Source organism: Mirounga leonina, unplaced genomic scaffold, assembly GCF_011800145.1.
Source record: "Mirounga leonina isolate KUSES-001 unplaced genomic scaffold, KU_Mleo_1.0 Mir_53, whole genome shotgun sequence".
NCBI lineage: Eukaryota > Metazoa > Chordata > Mammalia > Carnivora > Phocidae > Mirounga > Mirounga leonina.
Genome location: NW_023270807.1, coordinates 77,514,873 through 77,537,283, shown reverse-complemented (window position 1 = coordinate 77,537,283; position 22,411 = coordinate 77,514,873). Strand labels below are relative to the sequence as shown.

Here is a 22,411-nt window from a genome sequence, read left to right as displayed (position 1 = left end):
GGCTCCATTTTCTTAACATCATTTCAAACAACCTAGCATATTAAGAATAAGTAACAAAGGGGCGCCTGGGTGGCTCAGTCGTTAAGCATCTGCCTTCGGCTCAGGTCATGATCCCAGAGTCCTGGGATCGAGCCCCACATCGGGCTTCCTGCTCAGCGGGAAGCCTGCTTCTCCCTCTCCCACTCCCCCTGCTTGTGTTCCCTCTCTCGTTGTGTCTCTCTCTGTCAAAGAAATAAATAAAATCTTTAAAAAAAAAAAAGAATAAGTAACAAAAAAGGAAACTGAATAAACTGTAGAATTATATCCTTTCATATGTTCTCATTGCTGGAAGTTTCTATTCAAAGTTGAATATTCTGCCTATTAGCAACATTTTATTAAGTCTATAATTAGTGATACTAGTTTTTCCTCAAGAGACATTCCATTTCTAATTTGAAAGAACTATTATTGAAGAAAGCTTCTTGTTAGATCTAAATACATTTTTTTATTTCAAAATGTTTAAAATTTTTGCAAGGTCCCAATACATGATGTTGCTACCACTACAAAGAGGCATGGACAGAGGACATTGGCTATCACTAAAATATTATTTTTCACTTGTGAAATTCTTGGCCTTAAAGAAATACTAAAGGAATCTAGATTTTTCAAGACCTTAATGATAATCAGAAACATCTCAAAAACCCCATAGAATTGACTGGAAACAGCACCTTCTGACCATGGAAGTCACTTAAAGGAGATATTAAGTTATAGCCTAAAGTCTGATGTCACAAATTGACAATGATTTGGTTCAACCTGTACTTTTACCAATGTAGGCATATTATAAAGAATATGAGATGCACACTGCTGCTTTAAAACAGAAATAAATTTTAGAAATGACAGAGTCTCAATTTTGCAGCTTCAGAGTCACTTTTGTGATTTATAATTTTTTTCAGAGCACCCCCAGGGGGGAAAAAAAACTTAATAAGCCAAGTCCAAACAACTTAAAATTACAAACAATTATGGTCTAACATTTAGTAGGCATTTGAAAAACTAATGCACATAAGCGAAAGAAAAAAATAATACATTTTACTTTCTTCTTAAACAACCATTAATTACTCACTAGGAGTATGAGTGAGCCGTTGCCAGAGGACTGGAGCTGTGCAACATTTTAAACCTTGAATCTGACTAGACATCACCACCCTTATACCCCATTCCACGTAGATTTTCCCATGATATTTTCTTTTTTTCCCAGGAATGACTGAAAACTCAACTTCTCAAAACTAACCTTATCAAAAGGAATTACTGTGTTCTAGTGTTAAATCTGTGAACTCCCTGGAGGCAGCAGCTTTTTGATGTCTAACAGATGCCAAGCTTCATTATTTCCCTTGAAAATTTAGAAAATCCTGTAGTGCCCCTTATGGTGAGTTCCTTATGGTGTCCTGGGGGCCCCATCATATTGTTTGGGATCCACCAGTAAAGGCCATTTTACTCGAGGGCACTGAATTTCCATGGTACTTGATATAAGAGTTTACCTGATAAGTTCTTCTGAAGTATTAAAATCAGTGCAACAAAGTATCTGTTAAATCTTGTCTCAAACTCTGTCTCTTGTTGAGGAGTTTTCACAAAACTCCTTTGCAGTGTATAAAACTTTTTTCCTTCTTTACTTTGTATAGGTTGATAGGAATTTTTAGAAAATCCAAATACTACCCAACAGTGACTGAGTCAAAGAACTAGAACTAAGGATTCAGTTCATTCTGAGTGACTCCAGGGTTGTTTATAATAGCTTGCTCATTCCATTCGTCTTCCTTCAATTTCCAGTTCATTTTATCTTAACCCACCATTTGTATAAATATAGAGTAACTGTTCTTTGTCTTCAATATTAAAGCTGTCTTATAACTTAAGATCATTTTTGTCTCTTTCCAAACTAAATAACCCTATTTCCCTTTAATCTTCACTCACAGGTTCCACTTTTCATTTCTTTAATTATCTGGGTTTTTTTCTTTAGATTACCTTCAATATCACCAAATTTCTTCAAGCCATGGATCCTCAAAGAGAATTCACAAGTATAATAGTAAGATTACAGAATACAGTTTTATGAGATTAAATGAGAAATCAGATATGGAAGACTTCTGGAAACCAGTGAAATGTCTTACCATTTGCACAGGTTATAAATACTGAAAATTCTTATGTCAAGGTATTTTGGCTAGAACATAACCATATGGCAAAATTGTGGAGGATTTCTGATTAGGAGTATAGTTGTGAAAATTCTTGCTTTTTAAACATCTATAATACAAACACAGTAAATTTAAATAGAAATCAATGAGACATTCTTGTTGGCCTTGTACAAAACCATAATTGTCTAATACATTTCTTACGGACACATTTTAGATTTATAAACAAATATCAAGTGACACTGTTCTTTATACTTTAGTCATGTTTCCCAGGAAATCTTATATTGGTTTTCTAACTACAGCATTTCTTCCTCAGGAAAAAGAAAACAAAAAACTGTTTTTATAATATATTTAGGAGTCAAATTTCTAACTTCCTCTAATTCACACAGATTGAGTACTTGTATCAAAGACTGTAGATTTTAAAGCACCAACTAGTATTCCAATATTAACAGTGTGAAGATCAAAGACAGCATACTTTGTTTGATATATAAATGCACTCAACATTTTAGGAAGCAACTGTATAGCAAGAGTAGAATCAGAAAACCAGGAGACTTCAAGCCAGACAGTAGGTAACTGTAACAGACTTGGAAAACAAAGTTTATTTCCACTAGATTAAGAATATTCCTATTTAGGGCGCCTGGGTGGCTCAGTTGGTTAAGCGACTGCCTTCGGCTCAGGTCATGATCCCAGGGTCCTGGGATCGAGTCCCACATCGGGCTCCCGGCTCAGCGGGGAGCCTGCTTCTCCCTCTGACCCTATCCCCTCTCATGCTGTTTCTCTCTCTCTCTCTCAAATAAATAAATAAAATCTTTAAAAAAAGAAAAGAATATTCCTATTTAAATAGTAAATTTTTATGCCTCAGAACGTTGCCTAAAAGGACTTCATGTCTAGGGAAGTATTACTGTATTAGCTGTTCAATCATAAGGAATTCTTTAAAAGGTATCACATTACTAATATCCCCCAACTGCTACTTCCAGGTTGGAAAATGGCAGGTCACAATTTCAAACAGTGTCTGTTCTTCCCTTCCTAGGACTTCTTTCACTAAGGTTCTTTCTCTTACTGATAGAACCTATCTGGCCCATAGCAATTTTAAGTTTGTGATCAACACTTATCACCTACCACCCTTTGGAGGGAATCTCTATTTTCCAAGTCTCATAAACATTCTGGAAGTTTGAAAAAGCCAGATGATACTTGTAGCTAGCATACAGCATAATTTCTACTCCTTTCTCATATATACATGCAATAGTTCAATTCTTCTATATTGTACTGTATCGATTTTCCCCTTTAATAGGGCAAAAACAAAAACAAAATCCTTCATCCATTCATGTTTAATACTGTCTCACTGAATGAGTATCTACTTCTTGATGTCACAAAGTAGAAAGATCCAAAAGTTAGATTATAAGGGGTTGATAAATCAGATAGAAGTAGTCCTCTATAATTCCATTCTGACTGTCCTTATTCCTATGCAGGGCTTACTGTGTGTGTCGGTGCTTTATACATACATATATATATATATATACACATATATACATATAAATATATGCATATATTTTATATATATATAAAACAATATATATATATAGTCTCAACTAATCCCCACATAACCCTGTGAGGTATATACTAATATCACTATTTCACAATGAACACTGATGTTTCAAGAATTATCTCCTTGAAATCAAGTAAAGGCATAACTGGGATTTCATATTAGATTGCTCTGACCTCCTCAAAAAAGAAAAATATTAAATATAATTTGTTTTTATTTTCAAAGGCTATCTTACAGTTGATGTCAAACCTCAAATAATTAAAAAATCTAAAACTGAGAGACCTGTTCTGGAAGTTGGTGTTCTTATATAACGTGTCTTGTGCATGTGTATTTTTTAACATTTCAAGTATTATAAACTCTAGGTTTCAGTTTATAAAGGGGAAACCCTGGCATCCTTGCTACTCCCCGTGGCATGAGTATTATCATTAAAAAGCATTCACAGAAATTTCAAAAGATAAAGTCATCTTGCTTTTGGAGTCATTTTCTTTTTTTTTTTTTTAATTTTTTATTGTTATGTTAATCACCATACATTACATCATTAGTTTTTGATGGAGTGTTGGGAGTCATTTTCTTTTTTTTTTTTTTAAAGATTTTTTATTTATTTATTCATGAGAGACAGAGAGAGAGAGAGAGGCAGAGGGAGAAGCAGGCTCCCAAGGAGCAGGGAGCCTGATGCGGGACTCGATCCCAGGACGCTGGGATCATGACCTGAGCCGAAGGCAGACGCTTAACCATCTGAGCCACCCAGGCACCCTGTTGGAGTCACTTTCTATTAAGATGATAATTTATAACTTAATAGAGAGCTGGCTTTCCACAGTCCTTTCAAAGACAATCCCATTTAGTGTAACTTAAAACTGCAAATAAAAATAGTTCAATTAATAATCAATATATATAGCTTTGCGCAGTGGCAGTATCGTAGCCAATGAGGTTTATCCGAGGCGCGATTATTGCTAATAATCAATATATATAGAAATGTTATACCTAAGAAAGTCCTTACTGAGTGACTTTTACCAGAGTATAACTGGATCTTGAAATTTAAAAAAAAAAAAACAGAAAAGAAAATTTCTGTCTGTTCATGTGTACTCCTATGGCAAAGGAGAGACTTCACAGATAAAACCAAAATTTCATTGTAGTTTGATTATAAATTCAGATTTCAGCTATTCCCCAAAACTCAAAAAAAAAAGATTCATAATACTTACATAAACATAGTTCTATAAATCACCCTTCTTCTGAATCTGAAAGTTTTCAGTTTGGTAGTTTAGCCTCAGCATAATAAAACTGCTTTCCTTAGTTTTAATTAATCAAGTCCAGTCATTCTAGTAACTGAAATATATGAAAAAAAATTTGTTTTAAATGCACATTAGGTTGTACATAAATCAGACATGTATTTGGAGGCCCACTTTATACATATATACAGTATATAACATATAATGATGCATATATGTAATCTGGAAGATAGGGTTGTTTCCAAATACAGCTGTTCCAAAAGAAAACCTAAATATATTTCACTGGTAGAATTACTCTTGTACCCTCTTGAGAGCTTGTAATACACAAGTGCACTTGGGAGCAATTGGGTCTTGGCTTGAGCAGGAGAGAGGCACTGAGAATAGATTGCTGCTGTTAGCTCTTAGTGAGAAGGAGAAGAGACTGCTGTGTAGATAAAGCAAGGGTTATTTTTCCTACCCTAGAGCTCTGTCCCTTTATTTGCTGTAGATCACCTCACCCAACCGAATAGATTTCCCACTGGGTATGTTATCTTGAAGGAAGAATCTTTTCCTGATTGGACCCTGATGGGATATGCAAGCTGGTGTTTATGGCCCTCCCCCACCCCCTGCCAAATGAGCCTCATTACTTCGTCAGAATAAGCATCCTTGCCAAGTCCCAACTCCCATGATGGCTTTAAAAAGAAGTAAGACAAAAAATGGGGAAGGCAAACACTGGCTGACTGTGGAACACTGAAAACCCTCCCCCCATTGCCAAGTTCATGGTTTAGTATTTACAGCTTTAGAGTCTGGTCAGCTGTATTGCATTGTCAGCTTTACTCGCATTTTTCTTCCATAGGCATGATTTAGTATTGGACATTTCTAAATAATGAAAATTTGACAGGTAAAAATAGCCTCTTGCTCATGGGTTTCTCAGGCCACTTCAGATCCTATGTTTCTTAGTTCCTCAGTTTTGATGATACCACAATTCTGAGACCAACAGATGAGGTAACTACTCAAATGGGACAGGACTCAGCTTCATTCATACTTTCTCCTTGCCAAGTACGTGCAACTCCCTGAGGGTAGGCATTTCTGAGTATTGATAAAAACAATGCTCAATATAAGCCACTACTCCAAATATGAGTTGATTTGAGTTTGAGTGTCCCTGAGTGGTTTTACCACATCCTGCTACAATCAAGAGAAGTTTTCTTTCGGGTAGAGCAATAAACAATATATAAAGATGTTAATCCTCCAGTGTTTGCATATAGTGAAATTAAGACAAAATTCTGAAGGATTCTGTCACACTGCACCCTGCTACATATTCTAGCAAAGACCTGAAGTCCTTTCACATTAAAGTAAGTTTAATGGATAAACAAATATGGGAACATCGATGACAGAAATTGGATGAGAAGTGAGAGACTACTGTCTTTTACCATATCCTTGCATCCTAATTGCTCTGAAATACACATGTGTGTCAGGATTGACATCTATGTCATTCACCTCAATCACCATCAAAACCCTATGTGATATGTACTAATAACTCTATATCACAGATGAGCAAATGGATGCCTAAGATCAAGTAAGCAGCAGAGCTGGTATATAAACTCAGGCTTCTCTGACCTCCAAAGCATATGTCTCTTTCAAACACAAGCCACATGTTGGGTACTTACTACAATAGCTATTAAAGTCATATCTGATGGGCTAGTTCCATGCAATGCAAGAACCGGGCAAGTAGGAAAGGGTCTGGCCTAGACATACAGAATGAAATTAAGTTTTGTTTTTTCCAACTGGATATTGCAAGGTCTTCCATCAGCCAGAGGGGTTGAAATATCAAAAGGGCTGGTCTTGAAGTTAAATCCTGAGGTGCTCTGCATGTCTGGATAGGAAGGGAATAAAACAGCGAATGTTACCAGTTAAAGTTAAGTGACTAACTTTGCCCTATTCATCAAAAATTTTGGAGATTTTGGGGCGCCTGGGTGGCTCAGTCGGTTAAGCATCTGCCTTCGGCTCGGGTCATGGTCCCAGGGTCCTGGGATCGAGCCCCGCATCGGGCTCCCTGCTCCACGGGAAGCCTGCTTCTCCCTCTCCCACTCCCCTTGCTTGTGTTCCCTCTCTCGCTGTGTCTCTCTCTCTCAAATAAAGAAATAAAATCTTTAAATTAAAAAAAAAATTTTGGAGATTTTAATTATGTGGGTAGATAACAATAGCATTCTTGGGTTGGTAAATCTATTTTGATTTAATATTTTCTTGTACACTATCACACTTTTAACTTGTTTCATTCCAATCCTCCATGGGGTTATGGGCTAAATTGTGCCTCCCTCCCTTCATATGTTAAAGGCCTAACCCCCATAATTTCAGAATGTGACTATTTGGAGACAGGACCTGTAAAGAGGTGAGTAAGTTAAAATAAGGCTGTAAGGGAGGCCCCTAATCCAATCTGACTGGTGTCTCTACAAAGATTAGAACACAGAGACACACCAGGGATACCTATGCGTAAAGACCAGGTGAAGAGTCAGCAAGGTAATAACCATCTCATCTTCATGCCAAAGACAGAAGCCTCAGAGGAACCAACCTTTCCAGCACCTTCATCTTGAACTCCTAGACCCCAGAATTGTTTGGAATAAATGTCTGTGGTTCAAGTCACCCACTCTGTGGCATTTTGTTACGGAAGCCCTAGCAAACTAATACAAGGAGAAAAAATAGATTTTTCATATTGGATTCTGGATAGGAATTTTGATATGCAGGCTTTTGCAGAAAACTACAAATGTAGGCAGTTTGAATAAATGTGGACACAAATGGATCCCTTTCATCTCTAATTAAATTTGTTCTCCCTCCTTAGCCCACTTTAAAATGGTAAGCAGGTTGTATTCATTAACATAAAAAAATGTAACTACCAGAAGGAAATCACAGCTTAAGAAGTAAAACAATCTCCCACATTCACATTATTTTAATTTCCATTTATGTTAATGAGATCAACATAAACAATCTGAAAATGACAGACAATCCTCTTAGCTAGATTGTTAAACTTAAAAAAAATAAAAATAAAAATAAAAAACCTCAAGAGGCTGAGTGTTAGAACCACTAATGAAAAAGTTTGAGAGCCCCACATACATGATCAAGAATGGAGTAAATAAGACAATAATGGGAGAACAGTTGATAAACTCATCCAATCATGTGTCAGTGGATCCTTGGCCCTTCACAGAGATATCAGTTATGAGAAATGAGGTTTTTAATTTCAACAATGTTCCCATAGGCCAATGTAAAGACAACTTCACCAATCTGTCAAGAAGAAAACAACAGTTCTATTTCACACAGGATTGATTCTTTCATTTGTGAACAATGCCAAACCAAAAAAAAAAAAGAAAAAAGAAAGAAAGAAAAGAAAAAGCAAAACACAACTAGTTGGTGAACTTTCTTAAAAGACTTTTAGAGGGGCACCTGGGTGGCTCAGTCGTTAAGCGTCTGCCTTCAGCTCAGGTCATGATCCCAGGGTCCTGGGATCGAGCCCCACATCGGGCTCCCTACTCTGCGGGAAGCCTACTTCTCACTCTCCCACTCCCCCTGCTTGTGTTCCCTCTCTCGCTGTCTCTCTCTCTCTGTCAAATAAAATCTAAAAAAAAAAAAAAAAAAAGACTTTTAGAAACCCTTAACATATAATCAAACTATCAATATATACTAGACAGGAATATGCATTAATTGTAATCAATAAGAAGGAAGGCACACGCTGGGCTCAGGGATATATACATATGTATGTTTTGTTTTCTTATTGGATCCAACTCCCACCCTACCCCTAGACAATTAAATTCCTGGTTGCGGTTTCTTTAATATATGTCCCAGGAATATCTACATGGGTTTTGTTACTGCTTTAGTGAGTCCATGATTTCTCATATGTACCACTGTGATCGCCTAAGCTCCTTACCTCTACTTTTGCATTTTCCATAAGGCAGTCAAATGATCTTTAAAAATGTAAACTGGATTTTTTGACTTTCTTATTTAGAGCTTTCCAACAATTTCCTCTTTGATTCAAGGTAGAATTCCAACTCTTTCCAGTCATCTACAATGCCCTATGGGATCTGCCTTACCTTGCCCACCTCTGCAACCATGCTCTGCCAGGATTTCCCCACCCAGTCTTTTCCAGATACATGGAATTTCTTTTAATCCCTAAACAATGCCTTAGTGCTCTTGAACTTGCCATTTCCTTTGCCTGGCACACTCTTGCCCCAGATCACTCTATAGTTGACTATTCATGTTTCATTATAAAGGTCTCATCTTCAGAAAAGACTCACTTGAGTACCCAAGCTAAAGTAGTCCTTAATTTTAAGTCTCTATGGCATCCTTCTGTTAATTTTGTTCATAGCATTTTTCACAATCAGAAATTATTTTGTTCATATATATTTTTTAAATTTTTTTTTAAAGATTTTATTTATTTATTTGACAGAGAGAGAGAGACAGCGAGAGAGGGAACACAAGCAGGGGGAGTGGGAGAGAGAGAAGCAGGCTTCCTGCGGAGCAGGGACCCCAATGTGGGGCTCGATCCCAGGACCCTGGGATCATGACCTGAGCCGAAGGCAGTCACTTAACCAACTGAGCCACTCAGACACCCCCTTGTTCACATATTTATCGTAGACAGTTTCTTTTCTCTCTTTTCTCTTTAGAACGAGAGACCTTGTGTGTCTTCCTCACTATTGAAATCTTGGCCCCTAAGACAGTCCCTGGCACAGAGAAGGTGTTCAATAAATATTTATGCATGCCTTCTCTCTCTGGTAGGAGGAGCTTTGGTAAAAAGCTGCATGAATTAGAAAGAAACATGAAATCCATTCTCTTTCTTGTTCTCCTTTACAACTTAGTCATCCATCAGTATCCAGTGATTGACTTCCTCTTCTCTGGTCTCTATCCCACTCCCTCTGAACTTCCTTTCTTTAATTTTAAGATCTATTTGAGAGAGAGAGAGAGAGCAAGAGAGAGAGAAAAGGAGAGCATGCACAAGCTGGGGGGTGGGGCAGAGGGAGAGGGAAAATCTCAAGCAGACACTGCACTGAGTGTGGAGCCTGACACGGGCCGATCCCAGGACCCTGAGATCATGACCTGAGCCGAAACCAAGAGTTGGACGCTCAACTGACCATACCACCCAGGCACCCCTGTTCTAAATTTCTAAAACCAAGTATTTCTCCCAAATAGAAAGCACCTCTAGTTCACAATGTACATTTTGTCAAAAATAGCCTTTACTCCTATTCAAAAGCAACTTAACCGCCCTTTGTTCCACTTACTCATCATATTTGATGTAGGGTTTAGGCATTTTTTTCTTCCCTCCCCTGTCCTAATATTTGCATTTCTGGGCTGCTCACTGTTCATAGGGACCTTAAGTGCAATTTAAAACCAAAGGCACATAGAGAAATATGAAGTGAGTTCATTTTTTATCTTTCTATCTTTTCATTTATGCCCATTGCCTTGTACACTTAAAAATATCAGCTTTAGTAATCGTCCACGCACTATGTGTCAATTATCTGCTTCTCTATCATTGTGTGTCATCACATCACCATTTCTACCCATTCAGAAGCCAATAGCATAAACTGCTTATTTTCCTTCAAATTGTTTTTCCATTTATCTCCATATCATACAATTGTTAAATCATATCAAAATTGCCTCTGACACAATACAGCAAAAAAGATAGCATACATTATATGTATACACTTTCATCATTTAGAATAAGACTCTCACTATTGCCATTTTCTGATTTCTGCAATTACAAATTCCAAGCTCTTCCTTCATCAATCTGTTCATTCTGTTACTCATTCAACATATCTTAAGCAATTTTCTGCACACCCTGCTAGATGTTGGAATAGCCAAGACAATATATATATATTCCATATCATCAAAAATATCTCACATACCAGTGCCTTAAATTCAAATAGCTTCTAACCTAGGATAATCAGCAATTTTGAAATGTCAGAACTCAGAATTTAACCTGCAGTTTTCCACCTTTTATTTTTGATATCTGAAATAATCTCTTGCCTGCCATGTGCCAAGGTATTGTGCATCAGTTATTTACAGTTCTGATTAAAAATCACATTTCTGTAAATCTCTCCCAATTAATACTTTATGACCAAAATACTGTAACAAATAATAGGGAATATTCATTTTATATGAATTTATAACAGAATATTTTTGTATATAATTATCTGACAGATATTATGTATTATTATCTGTCAGATAATCTTTTTAGTTAAGAATGTGATTTTCAAGTGGGTTCTAGAATTTGGTATTAAAACAAAACAGTGTAATCCCATGGTGTTCTTTGTACTCACAAAACACACATTTTTTCAGTGGTGAATAATGCTCATTTTAACTTTAAAAATAATTGAAAGAATCACCTTGCGGGGGCGCCTGGGTGGCTCAGTCAGTTAAGCATCTGCCTTCAGCTCAGGTCAAGATGCCCTGCTCAGCGCGGAGACTGATTCTCCCTCCCCCTCTGCTCCCCCCTACCCCCACCCTTCGTGCTCTCTCAATCTCAAATAAATAAATAAAAAATCTTTAAAACAAAACAAAACAAAACAAAAAGAATCACCTTGCTTATAGGAGGAAGTAAGCAAGCATGAGTATGCGCAGAACTGAGTGAGAGAGTTTTACAAACTCATAATTTGAGAGACATTTCTTTAATGAATGTCCAGTGACATCATTCAAATATGTATTAATATTTATAGCCAAAGTAAACATTATATATTTCCTGGAACTTAGATGGAAAATCATGACCAAGAGGTCCTTATTCCTCAAATTTAAAAAAGAAATGTTAACATTTGAAAACCAGTGAAGACAATATACCAGTAGAGTAAAAGTGAAAAATCATAAGATTATTTCAATAGGTGCAGAAACATCATGTGAGAAAACACCCAACCATTCTTCACTTAAAATACTAGCAATACAAAGGAACTTCTTTGATACAAGATAGCTACAAAAACATGCATACATAATATATTTAATGATGAAAAGATGTTTTCCCCTGAGGTTGGAAACAACACAAGAATACACTCTATCACCATACCTATTTAACATTATGCTGCAGGTTTTAACCAGTGCAATAAGAAAAAGAAATATAAGAAAAAAAGGAAGAAAAACTAATTTTATTTGCCAAAGAATCTATAAACAATTAGAATTAAGTGAATTTACCACCATCATTGGAAACAAGGTCAACATAAAAAAATAGCACACATATATTTCAGAAACAAATTATTGGGAAATTAAAGAAAAATACCAAAATAAAAGATACCACAGTTGTCAAGTATTTGAGGAGTAAGGGTGATTGAATAAGTATAAGCCTGTAAAACTGAAAATTATAATATGCTCGCTGAGGGAAATTAAAGAAGACTTAAAAAATAGAGAAATATGACATGTTCATGGATTGGAGCACTCAATAATGTTAAGAAGTTAAAAACATCTTAATTGATGTATAAAATAAATGCAGTCCCACTGAAAACACCACTTGTTTTGTGATTGTTGTTATTGTGAAAATTGAAGATCTAATTCTAAAACTGATTTGGAAATTCAAAGGATCTAGAATTCCACTACAGTCCTTATAGAGAAAGGTAAAGCTGCAGAACATACACTCTCAGGTTGTGAGACTTACTGTAAAGTTATATGAAGTTATGTGGTGTTGGTGGAGGGACTAACAGTTAGACCAATGGAGCAGAACAGAGACTGGGGTTGACCTTCACATTTACAGTCACTATAATTATGACAGAAGTTCCACAAGAATTCAGTAACAAATGGGTCCCTTCAGTATAAGATGTTGAATCAACTGGGTGTCTGTTTGGGGGGAAAAAAACCCAAAGGAACCAAAAACTCTACCATACACACAGACAAATAAAAGGCAAGATAGATCAAAAACCTAAATGTGAAAGATAAAATAAATTTTCTAGAGGAAACTATAGAGAATTATCTTCATGTCCTTAGATAAACAAGGATTTCATAAACAGAACAAATAAAACAATAACTCTAAAAATTATTTACTTCATTAAAATGAAAAGTATCTGGGAGGTGGGCAGGGGGACAGGTTAAATGGGTGATGGGTATTAAGGAGGGTACTTGTGATGAGCACTATGTGTTGTATTTAAGTGAGGAATCGCTAGACTCTACACCTGAAACTAATGTTACACGGTATGTTAACTAACTGGAATCTAAATAAAACTTGAGAAAAATTAAAAATACCTGATTTCTTAAGAGATATTATATAAAAAGACAAACATTAGTATAGAAAAATATACATAAATAAAAACCTCATACCTCACATATGCAAATGTATTTAAAATGTCCTACAGATCAATATATTGGCAATCAACTACATTTTTAAAAGTTAGCAAATCTTGGGACACCTGGGTGGCTCAGTTGGTTAAGCATCTGCCTTCAGCTCGGGGTCCTGGGATCGAGTCCCGAATGGGGCTCCTTGCTCAACGAGGAGCCTGCTTCTCCCTCTGCCTGCCGCTCCTCCTGCTTGTGCTCTCTCTCTCTCTCTTAAATAAACAAAATCTTAAAAAAAAGTTAGCAAATCTTGAACAAAGACTTTATGAAAGATAATACCTAGATGGCCAATAATCCTATTAAGAAGTTCTTACATCATAAGTCATTGGAAAAATAAAAATTAAATTACAATGTGATAGGTGACACAACATTTCAAAACACTAAACTGAAAAGGGTAGACAATATCAAATGTTAGCAAGAATGCAGTGTAAGTGAAAATTTCATACATTGCTATTGGGAGAGACTTTGGGAAATTCTTTGGTATTATCTACTAAAGCTGAACATATTTATCCCCTATGACCTAGCAATTACATTACTACAGAGATAACAATCAGAAATTAGTGCATATGTTCCAGCAACATAACCCTTAATGGAAAACAATCCAAATGTCCATTAGTAATATACATGGGAGGCTGAAGAAGGGATCTGAAAAAGTTGGGAATCTTGACAAGGGAAATTGTTATTTGAGTATATACATACGTAAAAATTGGTCAGTTGTAAACCTCTGATTTGTGTTCAATTATGTGTATAATTATACCTCAAAAATTAAAAATCAGGTAAAATTGATTCATGTTAATATTGAAAGAATATACATGAATTTTGGGCACCTGGGTGGCTCAGCTGATTAAGCGACTGCCTTCGGCTCAGGTCATGATCCTGGAGTCCCAGGATCGAGTCCCGCATCGGGCTCCCTGCTCAGCAGAGAGTCTGCTTCTCCCTCTGACCCTCCCCGCCTCATATGCTCTCTCTCTCTCATTCTCTCTCTCAAATAAATAAAATCTTAAAAAAAAAAGACTATACATGAATTTTTGTAACTTTTGGCCTGTGAAAATCAATAATCAAGTTCCCCCTTCCCACCTACCAGCAATGCTGGCCAAATATACAGGGGTAATCGATTTTCTGTTAAGGATGATACGAAAATTCCATTAGAAAAGTTATGCTAATTAAGTGATAGATTTTACTCTTCATTTTCTAACAGATTGGTTCTTAATATACATTTGTCTTTTTAAATTACCTTACCACCCACAGTATTTGTTTATTCTATAAACAAATTCTTCATTTGTTTATTCCATAAAAAATGAGAAACCTAAAAACAAAAGATTTCCAGAAAAATATTCTGAGATACACATTGTCTTTAATTTTTGTCTCACAAAAATGAATTTGTTTCACAACATAATATTATGTTTCAAATTCAGAAGTTAAAGATGACAACAATGCTTTGAAAATAAAAGTCAACATACATATTACTAAGGAATTCAGCATTCTACCAAAGTATTAGATTCTGAGTAGATTTCCTTCATTTATAGCAGCATATATAGGTTATACTCAGGTTCCTCATTTTTAATAGAAGGGGGTAATTATGTGACAGAGTTGGGTGAGGAGTAAATTAGTAATTACTATTTTTCCCAAGCAAAAGAAACACCTGACAAAGGGTTAATTTCAATAATATATAAAAATGGTTTCAACTCAATAATGCCATGAATCCAATAGAAATATGGAGAGCAAGAATAGAGATTTCACAGGAAAATAATTACAAACGACACCTAGAAACATATTTAAAATCCTCAAAATCTTGCATGAATGTAATTTGCCTGTATGTTTACAAATGTAAAATGCCCATATATTTGACCTGGGGATTCAATTTCTAGGAAATGAGCTTACTACTTACCTGTTTATACAAACATATAGATGCATGCCCAAAACATGTTCATTACAACATTGACTGTAATAGCAACAAACCCCATAATTAACATAAATATCAATCATGAAGGAACTGATTAAATGAACTGTAATTTTGTCATCATAATGGAATTTTATATGACTGTTTAAATAGATTATTAGATATGGCATAGGCTCTGGATTAAATTGCTAACTCATACAGCAAACTACAGAGCAGTTTGTACAGCAAGACATTTACGAAATAACACATGCTCTATAGTTTATGGACTGACATACCATTTATTAGTGGTATCTAGCAAACAGGCATGTCTGAGCTTTTGGAGGAGGCTTTCTTTTTAATATATTTTCTAGTGTTGTGTTTGATTCGTTTTTTTGTTTTTTATTTTGTTGTTGTTTTTTTTAAAGATTTTATTTATTTATTTGAGAGAGAGAATGAGAGAGAGAGAGAGAGCACATGAGGGGGGGAAGGTCAGAGGGAGAAGCAGACTCCCCGCCGAGCAGGGAGCCCGATGCGGGACTTGATCCCGGGACTCCAGGATCATGACCTGAGCCGAAGGCAGTCGCTTAACCAACTGAACCACCCAGGTGCCCGTTTTTTTGTTTTGTAAACCATAGAGTCTCCCAGGTAAAAATACAATGGTAACTGAAAAAAAGGATATTTGCCTGCAGGCAACCCAGAATAGTCAAAACAATTTTGAAAAAGAGCAAAATTGGAATACTCACATATCTTGATTTCCAAACTTACTACAAAGCCACAGTAATCAAGATTGTGTGGTACTGGCGTAAGAACAGACATGCAGAGCAATGGAATAGAATCAAGAGCCCAGAAATAAACCTTTTCATTTATGGTACATTTGTTTTTGACAAGGGTGCCAAGAAAAATCAATGGGGAACGAGCAATCTTTTTAACCAGTTTGTTTTAGAACAACTGGATACCCACAAGCAAAAGAATGAGGTTGAACCCCTATCTTACAGCATACACACAAGAAAAATTAACTCAAAATGGATCATAGAGCTAATACTATAATCTCTTAGAAGAAAATATAAGAGCAAATCTTTGTGACCTTGGGTTAAGGCAATGTCTTCTTAGGTATAACACCGAATGCACAAAAAAAAAAAAAGAAAAGAAAGGTAGATAAAACTTTTTTTAAAAGATTTTATGTATTCATTTGAGAGAGAGGGCAAGAGAAAGAACACGAGAGGGGGGTGGGGCAGAGGGAGAGGGAGAAGCAGGCTCCTTGCTGAGCGGGGAGCACAACATGGGGCTCGATCCCAGTACCCTGGGATCATGACCTGAGCTGAAGGCAGATGCTTAACCGCCTGAGCCACCCAGGTGCCCCTAGATAAAACTTTTGTACTGAAAATGATACGACCAAGACAATGAAAAGACAATTCACAGAATGGAAGAAAATATGTGCAAACTGAATATCTGATCAAGGACTTCTATTCAGAATATATAAGAACTTTTACATCTCAATAAAAACATAACTAAGCCATTTTTTTAAAGGGTAAAGGATCTAAATTGATACTTCTCAAAAGAAGACAGACAAATGGCCTATATGAACATGAAAGGATGCTCAACATCTATAGTCAAAGAAACAAAATCAAAAGAAGATACTATTTCCTACCCACTAGCACGGCTATAATCAAAATAATGATAACAAGCACTGGTGAGGATGGAGAAAAACAGCAACCGTCAATCTCAATGTTGCTGGTGGAAATGTAAGATGGTGCATGCACTGTGGAAAACAGCTTAGCAATTCCTCATATCTTTAAACAGAAAGTAACCACAGCAATTCCATACTGGTTTATAGCCAAAAGAAATGAACACATAACCATAGAAAATTTTGTATGTGAATATTTATAGCCAGCATTATTCATAATGGTCAAAAAGTGGAAACCACCAAAATGTCCATCCACTGATGAATGGAAAAAGAGAATGTGGCACATTCATACAATGGAATATTATTCTACAATAAAAAAGAATAAAGTACTGAGGTGTGCTAGAACATGCATGAACACTGTGCTAAATGATAGAAGTCAGCCCCCCCAAAATAGATGTTATGTGTTTACATTTACAAGAAATGTCCAGAATAGACATACCTAGAGACACAGAAATGTAGATCAGTGGTTGCTGGGGGCTGCGGAGGGAGAAATGAGGAATGAGTGCTAATGGATAGGAGGTTTCTTTCCAGTGTGATGAAACTGTTCTAAAGTTAGATTGTGGTGATAGTTGCCCAGCTCTGTGAGCATATTAAAAACCACAGAGTTCTATGAATTTTAAAAAATGAATTATATGGTATGTGATTTACATCTTAACAAACCTTATTTAAAATAGAAACATGAATTATAAAAATGCACTTTCTCTAATGCCACATCTTATAATGTCTTGCAGAAAGTGCCTCTATAGGTTCTCCAAAAGTTTGAAGAACTTAAATGAGTAAACAAATGAAGTCCTTTCCTCAAATAAACAGGAAGGAGGACACTTATTCAGAAATCAGAAATGTAAAAGGAATAATTGTAGAATATATCAACTATTATACACTTAATTGGTATATTGGGGAACTTCAATAAAAACTAGAGAGAAGAGAAAGCTATGTCCAGTGTAGGTATTAGGGGGCTACGTGCTTTCATTCTGAGGTGGGAGGAGGATTTTTCATACATGTAAATATTCACAGCCCTTTATATGAAAAAGAAACACAACTAAAATTTTAAGTATTCCATTACTTCAAAATATCTTCCTACTGATAGCTTTACTAGTGCAAGTAAGGGCCCAATTAAACCGAAGGATTAAAAGAACTAGCTTTTAGAGGTAAAATGAACAAGCTTCAACAGCAAACATGCATCAGCTGAACATGTTTCAAAATTATCAGAGTTAATAAAAAAGTCACTTTGATAGCATCTTTCTTTGAGGAGCTCAGTTCTCCCCCCCAAGACACTACCTAATTAAATCTCAAAATATACAAGGTTATATAATCAATTCTCAGGGTTCTTTCTTTTCAGAATCTTATTGGAAAAGTAAACCTTTCTTCGGAGCGTTTCAATCTATCTATCTCTTCTGTTCTAGGCAGAAATCGGATCTGACCACTATTCTGTGTAGATTTTTTTGCTTCCACTTTCATATTTGCACCTTGTTCGTGTACAGTGGAGCTTGTTCTCCAGAAGTGACCCTTAACTGCTACAGGTCAAAAGTGAAATTGCATCCATCCACCATTGTTTACTGTTCCCAGGTTAGTGAGGATGACCTGAACACTTACCATGATGGATCCAAGTGTCACACTTTTCAGTATATCCTGAGTGAATACACAATGTGCTATGAAAGGTTATAGAGAATGTCTTCTAAAAACTTCCAGCATGGGGCGCCTGGGTGGCTCAGATGGTTAAGCGTCTGCCTTCAGCTCAGGTCATGATCCCAGGGTCCTGGGATCGAGCCCCGCATCGGGCTCCCTGCTTGGCGGGGAGCCTGCTTCTCCCTCACCCTCCTACTGTTCCCCCAGCTTGTGCTCTCTTGCTCTCTCTGTCAAATAAATAAATCTTAAAAAAAATAAAAACTTCCAGCATTTGCATCCTGTGCTAATAAGTAACTCTAACATAGTGAAAAAGGTGAAAAAGTATAGTACAAATGTACTGAAATTAGTGAAAATACAAGTATTACCAGGGAAGACAAGACCTTTGAATCTTGAGTTCTCACTTCTTCCCCAATCACACTTTTTTCCAGAGCACTTTCCTGAATTTTGTAATTACTCATTCCCTTGATTTCTTCACTACTTTTCTTTCTTTTTTAAGATTTTATTTATTTATTTGAGAGAGAGAATGAGAGAGAGCACATGAGAGGGGGGAGGTCAGAGGGAGAAGCAGACTCCCCACTGAGCAGGGAGCCCGATGCGGGACTCGATCCCGGGACTCCAGGATCATGACCTGAGCCGAAGGCAGTCGCTTAACCAACTGAGCCACCCAGGCGCCCCCAAAAGGCCTTTCAATAGATGCAAATCTTCACTACTTTTCACATATGTATTCCTAAATAACATGCTTAGTTTTATCATCTTTGAAATTTTTGAAGTGGAATCCTAATGTATTCTTTTGATTTGTATTTTTGTTCAATATTCTTTTTGTGAGACTCACCTATGTAGATGTGAGATATTTAACTGAAGAATTTATTTTTTTTAAAGATTTTATTTATTTGAGAGGGAGGGAGAGGAAGAGAGAGAGAGAGAGCACACGCACAAGAGCAGGGGGAAGGGGCGCCTGGGTGGCCTGGGAGTCTGCTTCTCCCTCTGACCCTATCCCCTCTTGTGCTCTCTCTCTCTCTCAGATAAATAAATAATGAAATAAAATAAAAAGTAAAGTAAATAAAGTAAAATAAAATAAAAGAGCAGGGAGGAAGGGAATGAAGCAGAATCCTCACTGAGCAGGGAGCCCTACATGAAGCTCAGTCCCAGGATCCTGAAATCATGACCTAAACCGAAGGCAGACACTTAACCAACTGAGCCACCCAAGCACCCCTGAAGAATTTATTTTAATGAGTGATTGTTGATACTTTTTTAAACTTAAAAACACTGCATTCTGAAACCACTTGGACATATATTTCTATTTACTTATATGCTTAGGTGTTGGGGTTGGTTAATGTAGAGCATGAAATCAGCCATAATACCTGGCTTGCTAAAATGTAACACAGAAGCCGCTGGGAGCGATGGAAGGTTTCAGAGAGATGGAAGGTTTCGGAGAAGGGCATGGGCCTTTGGAATGCCCAGGCCCTCATGATCACTCTGCTATTGGAATGCCACGGGGAGTTGCCTTCCCCGAAACAGTCTTAACCCAAACAGCTGCCCCGAGATCTAAGAGATGTGTGCATTGTCCCTTAGGCTATGTTAGCAGAACTCGTAGAACACCCAGATTAGAATATCATATCTTTCCCATAAACGTATCATCCTAGTTCAGTAAGACCCCTTGTCACACATCACGTGCTTGAGAAACAGTGATAAGCATTTGTGATTATCCTGAAGGACCAATAAAAGCGGGAGCAAAGAAGAGCAAAGAGTCTTCATCTCTGAACATTGACCCCCTTGCCTTCTCCTCTCTTTCACAGCAAAGTTGGGAGTCATCTTTCATCTTTTGGTACAGGGATTGCTGGCCATTCCCGGCACTTAGGAAATTGATAAGTACTATGAAGACTTTAAAAATGTAAGACTCATGGAAGTTTGTAATGAGATAAAATTAAGTAGGTTGAGTTATTTCTCAGAATACAGCACAATTAAGTGCAGGGATTTTGGAGTCAAGAGACTTGGATTTGGATCTTTGTTTTCCCATTTATCTGTTGATTCACCTTGGCTAACTCCATCTCTTTTTCCCCAATTTTTTCATTGATAAGATGGAAGAGAACATATTACCTACTTTGCATGACTGTGATAATGCACATAAAATGTAAAAATAGTAATTGGGAAAAAATGAACACTCTATAAGTAAGGTTTGCTATAATTAAAATAAAGGCATCCTCAAATTTATGACGTAGTTATTTTTCTTTCTTCCTTTTTTTTTTTAAGATTTTATTTATTTATTTGAGAGCGAGAATGAGATAGAGAGAGTATGAGAGGGGGGAGGGTCAGAGGGAGAAGCAGACTCCCTGCTGAGCAGGGAGCCCAATGTGGGACTCGATCCCGGGACTCCAGGATCATGACCTGAGCCGAAGGCAGTCGCTTAACCAACTGAGCCACCCAGACGCCCTTTTCTTTCTTCCTTTAGGCACAACATAATAAATTGGGTTTCTGTTCTTGAAAATAAGAATCATAAAATCTAAATTCTTTATGAAATTAAAACAAAAATATTATTTCAAACATGTATAGAATATGTTAAGGTAACTGACATAACATTTTGATATCCAACTGTGTGGTTTTTCCAGTTAATTTCTCTCTTCTCTGATCCTTTGTTAATAAATACACTATATTCAGGAAGGGCTGATGAAATGAGAACAAAAATCACTCTCTGAGCTTTTCCACTCTGTAAAAGGACTTGGGGGGCACCTGGCTGGTTAAGCATCTGACTTCAGGTCATGATCTCAGGTTCCTGGGATCAAGCCCTGCACTGTCCTCAGGTACTCTGCTCAGCAGGCCCTCTGCTTCTCCCTCTCCCTTTGCCCCTCCCCCAGCTCATGCTTGCTCACTCGCTCTCTCAAATAACTAAAATCTTAAAAAAAAAAAAAAAAAAGGACTTGGGAAAGTGTTTTGTAGAAGAAACAAATATCCTTGAATACCATGGTTTTCAATTATAAGAAAATAAGGGAAAAAAATGTTTTGTTTTTGCTTTATTTCTGAGTCCTGTAAGACTTAAAATAGGATAATCACATCCAAAACATAGGGTGAAAAGGAATTCATGATTATCTAAGAGATGTTTTCTCATCACAAGGTGAGATGAATTTCACCAGAGGGTAGGAAAAGAATAAATGTGCTGTTTACAGGATACAGGTGATTTCTGGTGATGGGTCCCAGAGTCCCTCCTCCAGTAGAAACCCAAAATGGAGGTGAGGCAGGTCCATTGAAACTCCAGTATTTACCTCACTAAGTTTTGGGGTAACTGCAGAACCTAAGAGTTCTCCAGGATGCTGTGCAAGATACTGCAATTCTTACAGAGAATTTGCAGCTAACATAGCACCTATGTGTTAGGAAACCATTGTCCGAGGAACGTGCACGGATAGCCTGTGTCTTGTACAAGCCAGCACACAGTAGCAAGAAGAGCTAAGAATTTTGAGAAGTCAGGAGAGTTGTAACCTTGTTGAAAGACCAACATTTTCTGAAGAGACACGGAGGCTGGGTCCAAGAAGACACAGAGCATAGGGAACTGAGAATTGGAGGTCATGGGGAAACATTCTCGATATGACGAGTCACACTTCAGCACTAGCCAGCAGTGAAAGGAGATAACCAAGAATCAACTGCAAACCCAGTTCCCACACCTACTCTGTTTAGTAAAACTCTCCTGAACCAGAAGCTCCCAGGGAAGGGGTGGGGGAGGGGAAGAACAGGCAAGAAAGAACAGGAAGAATACAAAATGATCACATTAATCCAAAATGGTTTCAATTTTAAACCACAAGGAACAAAATTACTATTAATGACAAAAGCAACCTTTCCTCCACAGAATGGGAAAGCTGACTCATAAGCTAAGTCAAACTTCTCATCAGTTAATATTTTTTCCATATTTTTGTAACTATATAAAATTCAAATCCACTATAAAATAAACTTTTATGAAAATTGTTTTTCTAGGGCTAGACTGGCTGAAACATTTTAAGCTGATAGTCTAAAAAGTTTAGAGAAAAAAAAAGAATACTTTCTTTTTTTTATAAA

General features: G+C 36.8%; 1 protein-coding gene and 1 non-coding gene across 2 annotated transcripts in view; one reads left to right on the top strand and one right to left on the bottom strand.

The window, feature by feature from the left end:
- NKAIN2 (sodium/potassium transporting ATPase interacting 2) overlaps positions 1-22,411 on the bottom strand; it is a 984,828-nt gene that overhangs the window by 625,285 nt on the left and 337,132 nt on the right. The window lies entirely within an intron of this gene.
- LOC118001750 lies at positions 4,581-4,727 on the top strand. The gene has a single exon (XR_004676832.1). It is a non-coding gene; the product is annotated as a U4 spliceosomal RNA (small nuclear RNA).